The 10,566-nt window shown below is 42.4% G+C and overlaps 1 protein-coding gene across 1 annotated transcript in view; it reads right to left on the reverse strand.

Moving 5' to 3' along the window:
• CCNI (cyclin I) overlaps nucleotides 1-9,111 on the reverse strand; it is a 43,736-nt gene extending 34,625 nt beyond the window's left edge. Inside the window, exon 1 of the mRNA XM_055433981.2 lies at nucleotides 8,600-9,111. The gene's annotated coding sequence lies outside the window, so the exon portion shown is untranslated. The remainder of the gene's footprint in view (nucleotides 1-8,599) is intronic.
• Between the last annotated feature and the right edge of the window lie 1,455 nt (nucleotides 9,112-10,566).

Below are 10,566 nucleotides of genomic sequence, written 5' to 3' on the forward strand. Positions count from 1 at the left end.
ACCCTGAACATTCATTGGAAGGACTGATACTAAAGCTCCAATACTTTGGCCACCTGATGTGAAGAGCTGACTCACTGAAAGAGACCCTGATGCTGGGAAAGACTGAGGCCAGGAGGAGAAGGGGGCGGGGCCAACAAAGGATGAAATGGTTGGATGGCATCACCAGCTCAATGGACATGTATGTGAATGCATGCTCAGATTCTGCAACCCTATGGACTGTAGCCAGTCAGGTTCCTCTGACCATGGGATTCTCTAGGCAAGAATTCTGGAGTGGGTTGCCATTTCCTATTCCAAGGCATCTTTCTGACCCAGGGATAGACCTGTATCTCTGGAGTCTCCTGCATCAGCAGATAGATTTTTTGAGCAAACTCCAGCAAATAGTGAAGGACTGGGAAGACTGGCATGCTGCAGTCCATGGGGCTGCAAAAAGTCGGACACAGCTTAGTGACTGAACAACAACAACTATCAACTAAAAAGGTTATTAAATTCAGAAAAAGAGATTATGCAAGAAAGTAAATATAAGAAAATGTAATAAGAAAAGCTACGAAAACTTGGACAGCATATTAAAAAGCAGAGAGGTTACTTTGCCAACAAAGGTTCGTATAGTCAAAGCTATGGTTTTTCCAGTAGTTATATATGGATGTGAGAGATAGACCATAAAGAAAGCTGAAAGTCGAAGAATTGATGCTTTTGAACTGTGGCGTTGGAGAAGACTCTTGAGAGTCCCATGGACTGCAAGGAGATCAAACCAGTCAATCCTAAAAGAAATCAGTTCTGAATATTCACTGGAAGGACTATGTTGAAGCTGAAGCTCCAATACTTTGGCCACCTGATGTGAAGAGTTGACTCATTAGAAAAGATCCTGGAGAGACGCCCAGCTCCCGGCGGCGCAGACGCGAGAGACGCCCGGCTCCCGGCGGCGCAGACGCGAGAGATGCCCGGCTCCCGGCGCAACCGACCACGTGCAGAATCGTGGCTGAGAGGAGCTGCCCTGCACCCAGGGTTAGGGCGGTGGCCGAGAGGAGCTGTGCCACGTCCAGGAGGCGGTGGCTGCTTGGGCACCGGAGGGCCGAGAGGAGCTGATCCACATTCAAAGCAGGAGGGGCGGCCTTTAGGAGATACCCCTCGTCCAAGGTAAGGTACAGCGGCTGCGCCTTGCTGGAGCAGCTGGGAAGAGGTACTCCACGATCAAGTGGAATATAAGAATCCAGTGTTCTGGGGAGGAAGGAACAAGATGGCGGAGGGATAAGACGGCGAGACCACTTTCTTCCCCACAAATTCATCAAAAGAACATTTGAATGCGGAGTAAAGTCCACAAAACAACATCTGAATACTGGCAGAGGACATCAGGCTCCCAGAAAAGCAGCCATTGTCTTCTAAAGGAAAGAGAAGAAATCAAGCTCCACCCACCAAAACACTGACACATGCCTCCCTAACCAGGGAACCCGGACAAGTCACCCGTCCAACCCCACACACAGCGAAGAAACTACATAATAAAGAGAACTCCACAAACTGCAAGAAGAGGGAAAGGCCACCCCAAGCAAAGCAATATAAGCAAGATGAAGAGGCAGAGAAATACCCAGCAAGTAAAGGAACAAGATAATTGCCCACCAACACAAACAAAAGAAGAAGATATAGGGAATCTACCTGATAAAGAATTTCAAATTTTGATGGTGAAAATGATTCAAAATCTTGAAAGCAAAATGGAGTTACAGATAAATAACCTGGAGAAAAGGATTGAGAAGATGGAAGAAAGATTTAATAAGGACTTAGAAGAAATAAAAAAGAGTCAATATACAATGAATAATGCAATAGATGAGATCAGAAACACTCTGGAGGGAACAAACAATAGAATAACAGAGGCAGAAGACAGGATTAGCGAACTAGAAGATAAAATTGTAGAAATAAATGAAACAGAGAGGAAAAAAGAAAAACGAATTAAAAGAAATGAGGACAATATTAGAGACCTCTGGGACAATGTTAAACGCTCCAACATTCGAATCATAGGAGTCCCAGAAGAAGAAGACAAAAAGAAAGACCATGAGAGAATACTTGAGGAGATAATAGTTGAAAACTTCCCTAAAATAGGGAAAGAAATAATCACCCAAGTCCAAGAAACCCAGAGAGTCCCCAACAGGATAAACCCAAGGCGAAATACTCCAAGACACATATTAATCAAATTAACAAAGATCAAACACAAAGAACAAATATTAAAAGCAGCAGGGGAAAAGCAGCAAATAACACATAAGGGGATTCCCATAAGGATAACAGCTGATCTTTCAACAGAAACTCTTCAGGCCAGAAGGGAGTGGCAAGACATACTTAAAGTGATGAAAGAAAATACCCTACAGCCCAGATTATTATACCCAGCAAGGATCTCATTCAAATATGAAGGAGAAATCAAAAGCTTTACAGACAAGCAAAAGCTGAGGGAATTCAGCATCACCAAACCAGCTCTCCAACAAATGCTAAAGGATCTTCTCTAGACAGGAAACACAGAAAGAGTGTATAAACTTGAACCCAAAGTAATAAAGAAAATGGCTACGGGATCATACTTATCAATAATTACCTTAAACGTAAATGGGTTGAAATTTTCAAAAAGGCTAGGAAACAATTCTCATAGCCATCAATAGTTCAGTGTTGAGTTCATGAATAGTTTTTAAAGTTTGGGACAAACTGTAGTATTTGCTATTTAAAGTACTATTTGTAATTGGCATATTACGATGTAACATTGGTCTTCATTTCCAACTTAAAACGCCTAAAAATGCCTAACAGGTTTTTAGATTTGTGAATTTTAGTTGAAATGTATTTTACGATGTTACTAAACATGCAGAAATATTGAAATATTTCAGAGAACTTATTCACTGTACATTTATTTATAAAAGTTATGAACTGTAGAAAGTTTTACTTGTTGGGGCAAATGCTTGTTGCTTCAAATGCTTGTTGCATTTGAAGTGCTAGTTACAAGAAAATCAAATACCTTCAATGTATAAATGCTATTAAGTTTTTAAAGGACTCTGGAGTATAAGTAAGTTTGTTTAAAGAAATTTAGTCTATTCAACCTGAATCAGCTCTGTCAAACATTAATTAAAAGCCTCATTTTAAATAAATAAATAAATAATGGTGGTGGGAGGGAGGGTTGGGAAGCTGGCTGGAGGTGGAGGTGGTGAAGTTTATAAATCTAATTAAAAATGAAGTTGCATTTCCATTTTCCAAATCCACCCATCCACCAGCGTACTTTGTCACTAGACATTATGTACGATTTTACTTTGCGACAGAAACCATTACATTTAAAAATTCATTACAGCAAGGTGAGTTAGACACATGATGGATGCAGCTTTAATTCTGCCATATATTATTACAGTTAAAATGTAAATGATGAAAAATATTTTGTGCTTATCAGCATTTATGTGGAAATGTGTTTTACAGTGATACATGTTATATTTCTATTATTGTGATGAAAAAAAAAAGCAATACAAAAAGACGAAGTGTTTATTAAGACATGAAAAAAAAAAAGAAATAAATGGTTTTGCAGCACTGAAGAGATTATAGAAAGTAAATAAGCTAGATCAGACCTGTTTTATGTAGTAATTTTATAGTTTATTTTAATTATTTCAGTTGTAAAATATTGTTATACTGTTAATTAGTTCTGATTGTTCATATTAAACTATTGTAATGCAAAAAAATAAATAAATAAATAAAATTAAAAAAAAAAAAAAAAGAAAAGATCCTGATGCTGGGAAAGATTAACGGCAGGAGCAGAAGAGGACAAAAGAGGATGAGATGGTTGGATGGCATCAATGAGTCAATGGACATGAGTTTGAGCAAGCTCCAGAAATTGGTGATTGACAGGAAAGCCTACAGTACATGAGGTCGTAAAGTCGGACACGACTGATCAACTGAACTGAAACATTAATAATATACCACAATATTTACAAAGCAATAATAATGAAAATACTGAATAGAGATTTCAACACAAACACTGTGATAAAACTTCACTGGTAGGATGAGGGGAGTTAGAAAGCAGAATGAGAGCCTCATCTTTATATTTCAGAAGAAAACATAAATAATATCTAAAACTCAAACATCAAAAAACAGCAGTAGTTATTTGAAAGTATGATTTTTAAATAACAAGAGAAAAAGCTAAAAGCTAAGAGTGGTTAACCTCTAGGGAATGAGAAAACCTCTAGGGAATGAGAAGAGAGGGGGGAAGTCAAGCAGCCAGGGAATGCTGTTTTTCACTGAAGACCTCGAATAACTATTCCATTTTATCAGCTATGTACCTGTATTACCTATCTGATTCAGATTCCAGGGATTCTTTTTAAAAAATGTTTTAATGTCCAGTTTTAAGACACGAAAAGTCCCTAATTTTTTATAAAAATTAAAATTTGAAAAACAAAATATACAGGCCTAATCTTCAATTTCTGTGTTCCCGCTGCCCCAACTCTAGCTAATATCCCCTTCCCTATGCATCATCCCACATATTTCACTAACTTACTGCTTAACCTACTGCAAACTACCTCTGGTTAACAGGACAGTGATTTTTTTCTTTTTGCTTCTTTAAACTTCTGGTTTTTTGCAAATTTTCTATATCAGGCGTGAAGTGCTTTTTACATTAAGAAATAAGTTAAATAATTTAGAGAGTGGAAAATAAGAAACTATCCTGAAAGGTCTACCTAAAAGGTAATTTCTTCCAAGATGAGATGTTCTGAGATTCCAATTTGTTGCCTGGGTACTTTTCTCAAATTCTCCACAATCTGAGATAAATAGACTCACTATAATTTCATTTAAAGTAAACATAAATATCAACCTCAGAAACAAGAGTGTAAACTAGATAATCACCTGTCTAGAGGTATTTAGAAGAAATACCTATCTTCCCTATAAATTCCTTTGCATTCATATCTATCATGTTTTTGTAACCCAGGGCCCACAGCAGTGTCTTGATGAAACAGAGATAGAATCAAAGGCTCATTTCAACCCTTGGGGCCAAAACCAAAAAAATATAACCAAAACAAACCCAAGTCTGATCTATTTCAAAGATCGAGCCTTCAAATGTTTGAAGGCTGTTATCATGCTCATCAGTTCATCCTCTGCAGAATTGAAAAACTATTCAAGAGTTCCTCATGTGACATGATTTTTGCTCTTCAAAATTAGCACCAATTATTAATGCCCTCTAAGATCATTACTTTTTTTTTAAAGAGGCTATTCAGTTACCGAGACAAAATTTATGCTCAGCTAAAACTCTATAAGACTTTCTAAGGTACACTCTTAGGCAAACTTCTCTGCCTCCCCGCCTCATTGTCGTGGGCTTTTGGTGCCTTTTTTGGGGGTGGGGGAGGATGTTACATTTTTCTTCAGGACCTGAAATGCATTCTTTCTTTAAACAAACTCATCTCGTTAAATTCCACTTACTGTTATATTCTGCTGAGATGTTCTGAGATTCCAATTTTGTTGCCTTGGTACTTTTCTCAAATTCTCCACAATCTGAGATAAACAGACTCACTATAATTTAATTTAAAGTAAACATAAATATCAACCTCAGAAACAAGAGTGTAAACTAGATAATCACCTGTCTAGAGGTATTTAGAAGAAATATCTATACTGGATGCAGACTGAACTGCTTAGGTTCTAAGACTTCTTCTAAACTTAATTTTAATCAGTAATTGATGAACTCTTGTAAAACTTATTTCATTCCTTTAGCTACTCTCACCAGGGTGGCTCACAGGATCTGCCAGCCTTCTAAAATTAGTAAGACAAACTTAAAGAAAACCCCATGCCCAAATGGCTTCACTGGTGAATTCTACCAAACATTTACAGAAACATTAAGACAAATTCTTCATAAACTCCTCCAAAAAATAAAGAGCAGGAGTCCTTCTCAACTCATTTTATGAGGCCAGTTATGATCCTGCTACCAAAATCAAAGACTACAGTAGGAAAACTGTAGACCAATATATATCTCTTTTAAATACAGAGGCAGAATTCGTCAACGAAATACTAGCAATCCGTATCTGAAAACATAAAAAGGGGATTATACACCATAACCAAGTGGGATTTAGCCCAGGAATGCAAAGTTGGTTTAACATTCAGAAATCAATGTAACATGCCACGAAGTAAAGTGAAAGTCACTCAGTCATGTCCGACTCTTTGCAACCCCATGGACTATATAGTCCATGGAATTCTGCCACTAGAGTGGGCAGCCTTTCCCTTCTCCAGGGGATCTTCCCAACCCAGGGATTGAACCCAAGTCTCTTGCATTGCAGGCAGATTCTTTACCAGTTGAGCCACAAGGGAAGCCCTACACCATATCAACAGAAAGAACAAACAAACAAAACACAATAGGGAAACATAACAAAAATTTCATATTTCCTTAAACTTCAAAAAAATGGGATATAAATAATACAAGAATGGAGGACATCTGTGGGGATGTTTCACATTTTCCAAGCTACAGAAAAGTGAAACTGCAGTATCTGATCTGGCTATCGCAGATCAGATATACACTCAATATCTGGATCCTGCAGAGAGAGGGTCACTTTTGGGTCAACTGACATAATGAGAATTCCGACAGATATGACAAAAGTAAAAAGTTTACTAAAGTGGATAACTTTACTGTGGTAAACGGATCTGTAGGATCCGTTCCGTTCAGTCGCTCAGTCGTGTCTGACTCTTTGCGACCCCGTGGACTGTAGCCTACCAGGCTTCTCCGTCCATGGGATTCTCCAGGCAAGAATACTGGAGTGGGTTACCATTTCCTTCTCCAGGGGATCTTCCCGACCCAGGGATCGAACCTGGGTCTCCCACATTGGAGGCAGACGCTTTAACCTCTGAGCCACCAGGGATTATCTGTAGAATGGTCTCTATTAACCTCGATGGCAAACTCTCCAGAGTTCAGCACTGTGCTAGATAAGTAATAATAATAGCCTACACTTGTTAAGTGCTTAGCTAAAAAACAGTAAGTGCTTATTACTTGGCCAGGTATTGTTCAAAATACTGCCATTTTAATTCCTCAAACTCAAAGAACAGTATTAAGTTTGGTGGTGGGGGTTTAGTCTCCAAGTCGTGTCCATCTTTCGCAACCCCATGGGCTGTAGCCTGGCCAGCTCCTCTGTCCATAGGATTTTCCGGGCAGGAATACCGGAGAGGCTTGCCATTTCCTTCTCCAGGGGATGTTCCAGACCCAGGGATCAAACCCAGGTCTCCTGCAGTGCAGACAGATCCTTTATGGACTGAGCTACCAGGGAAGCACATTATGAAGTTTGTATTTTTATTACGCCTCTTTTAAAGACTTAGAAATATGCACAAAAAGGTGAATACTTTTCACCTTTGATTGTAGCATACAATCGTAATAAAACATGTACACAGGTTAAGCTTCCAATCTTAATCAAGAAATATTTGAGAGTTCCATTCTAAACTAGTCTGTCACACTGCCATGAAAACTCACTTAACTCAGTTTAACTGCAAACCATCCAAGTGCACCTTCCCAAAACACACTGATTCTACTAGTCTGCTCTTCATCAGTATTCAGAAACTTCTAGTTCAGAAGCTCGGAACTTCTGATGTGTCTGGTCCCTGACTAGCAAATCTGAATCCTGTCCATTCTTCCTTATTTGTCTGTTCCCTTCTACTTTGTCTGCCACAAATAACCTGGAAAAGCTAGAAGCAGATAAGACTACTTTAATTTCTTCCGAGATACAGACTGTATAGCACAGTCAGACTGCCTGGGTTGGAATTCTGGCCACCGCGTCCTGTCATCTAGTAGGAAAAATGAGTTTTATGGAGCCTCAGTTTACCTCATCTGTAAAATGTTTCTGAACCACCTACCCCTGTGAAGATTCAGTAAGTTGCAAACCACTTAGAACCATGCCTGTCCACTAATAAGCCTCAACAAGTGTTACTATTAACATCATAATGTCGCACTGTTGTTGTTCAAACGCTGAGTGGCTCCCACCGACAGAATAAAAGCTGAAAACTTTGACATTCAAAGATCTCCAGTCTGATGCCAGCCTACCTCCGAAAGATACCCTTCACTACTTTGCTATCTAATTCGCAACTCCTACCCAAACGACCTGCAGTGGAATCACTAGCTCGGCAGAGGGCCTTCTGCCCACTTCAAATTTTCGGTCTTCTTATCTGCCCTTAGGGTGCAAACTCTAAGCTCAGCTCCTTCGGCAGATCTCCCCACCCACCCAAAACCCCGGGTAACGTTCCTCTCCCCCGCCTTCCCGCAGGTTCTCCCCATCATGTGCCCCGACCCTGTCCCCAGCACCGCCCACTTTGCAAAGTGAACGATCTTCCCCCGGGTCCCTTGGAGGCGCTGAGGTCTAGGATTGGGCGGGGGGGGGGGGGGTGTTCCCTTCTTTGTGTGTCCCCCGGGCTCGCGGAGCCTAGAACGCTCACTAGGAGGCGATTTGCTGCAGCTACAAAAAAAGTTACGCGCTGACGGAAAAAACTGGCCCGAAAGGGAACCCAGCGGAGCTGTTTCCAAACTGGGCAGGTGCCGAGTTGTTGGTGCGGGGGTGGGCTGGGGGGGTGTCCGGCAGGTTTCCCCGACGGAGCGCGCGGCGCTGGAGAGGGTCGCGCGCGGGTCGCCCCCGCCCCTTACCTTCTCCTCCTCTTCCTCCTCCTCCTCCTCCTCCCCGGCAGAACTGTAGACCTCAAAGTGGTGCCGAGGGGTCATCCGGGGGCCCGTTACCACCTCATTTTCCTCTGCGCGCGGCGACGAGACGCGCGGGGCCAGGACCGGGCCGGCTGAGGAGGGAGAAGAGGGGGAAGCGGGCCGGAGGGCGCGGGCGCGGGCGCTCGAGCGGGACGCACGGCTGCAGCCGGTGGGTTGGTCAGCGAACTAGTTCCATGACGCCCCCGGACCTGAGGCCGCCGCCGCCGCCGGTCCCGCTCCTCCAACCGCCGCCGCTTGTGCCCGGGTGGGGAGGGGGTTCCCTCTCGCCATAGGGCGGCGGGGGCCGGGGAGAGGCGGGGGGTGAGACCGGCTCTGCCCCTGCCCAGGGGAAGCGCCTCCGAGGGGAAATGGTGAAAGAGGGGGAAGGGGGAAAAATGAAAAAAAAAAAAAAAAGGAAGGGGAAAGGGGGGAGAAAAATAAGAAAAAAGCGAGACAGAGGCGATGCCGCGTCCGCTCGCGGGGAAGGCTGGGGAGGGAGGGGAGGAGAGAAAGAAGTGCCGGCTTCCTCGGCTCCGCCCTCGCGGACCGATTCCCAGACCCGCTCACTCCCCGTAAACAACCCTGGTTTGGTCTCTCATCCTCCCACTTTTTCCTCTCCGCCGCCTTTTCCGTCCAACGAGCGTACTCAGAAGTTCGGCAAAAAGCTGGGCTGTTGGCAACGGGCCGGGAAAGTCTTTGGCATTGGGGTAGGAGGAGGGGTAAGGAAAGTTAAAGGTGCGTGGACTCGTTTTCCGTGGAGCAGCGGAAGGGTTTTCTCTTCGATTGCACGGTGACGTAAGCGCCTCCTCGACTCGCTGGAAAAGGCGTGCGGAGGCAGGAGAGTGCGCTGCGCATGCGCCCGGGGGAAAGAAAGACAAGGCTGAGCGCTCTGCTAGGGGGTGGGGTTTTATCTAGATGCTCTCCTGGCGAAACCTAGGGTTACCTGGTTTTATCCAGTCCATCTTTGTCTCTGGGGCTTGTAAAAGGATCTTTTGGGAAAAAGCCGGCGATCTGTTGTGTAAAAGCCTTGCATTCTTTGTTGGCCTCGCAAAACGTTCTGTGTTCTCTTCTCATCGTTGACATAAAAATAGAATTGCAGTGTTTTGTTTTTTTTTTTTGCTGCCACGTCGTGGGTGGAGGGAGATTCTAAAGTGTATTAGAGATCGGGGAAATTGCGGGGGGCATATTCTTATGCACCTTTTCTTTTAAAACAGTAAATTACATTGCTGGCAGCCGGGAACCTACGTGGTAAGGCGCCAAGAAAGTCTATAATCTTAACCAACGCATCTGAATATTTCAGAGTAGGTTTACTGCCACGTCTGTTAATGAGTGTGTGATAACATATAAATGTGTTTAATTTGGGGTTTCTTTACGGACTTTGGTAATTTTATGCTTATCTTTTTAAATTGTTGTAGTTATAAAAAGAATAGTAGAATTACAGAAAGTTTTGAAAGAGGAAAAAATCCCTCAAACTGAACTGTTTACAGAAGTAGACATATTTGTGTTTTCCATTTCTGTTTTTTATATGCCTGTTTTTAACAGTCACTTAAATTTGTTTCGAACTTATTCAGCCAGTTAGGTGCTAATTAGCTCTAGCAAACTGGAAGTAACTAAGACAAATAGCTTCTACCTTCGTGGAGTTTACTATCCAAACACAGAGGAAAATCGTGGAGCTAATTATCATTAACTAAAATCGCCCAGTAGGGTGATTTGTTTACCTGTATGTTGCATTCCCTCTGTAGAATATAAGGTCTAGGATGGCTGGGGTCTTGCATGTTTTATTTTACCCTGTATTCCTGCATGTAAAAGGCTCTCAATACTTGATTACCGACTGAATAAACAATTAGCAGTATTAAGATGGAAAATTGCAGGCTGCTATGGAAACACCTAATCCTAGACTAGTTAGGGATATC

This window comes from Moschus berezovskii, chromosome 5, assembly GCF_049115385.1.
Source record: "Moschus berezovskii isolate FMDL1 chromosome 5, NW_MosBer_1.0, whole genome shotgun sequence".
NCBI classification, from domain to species: domain Eukaryota; kingdom Metazoa; phylum Chordata; class Mammalia; order Artiodactyla; family Moschidae; genus Moschus; species Moschus berezovskii.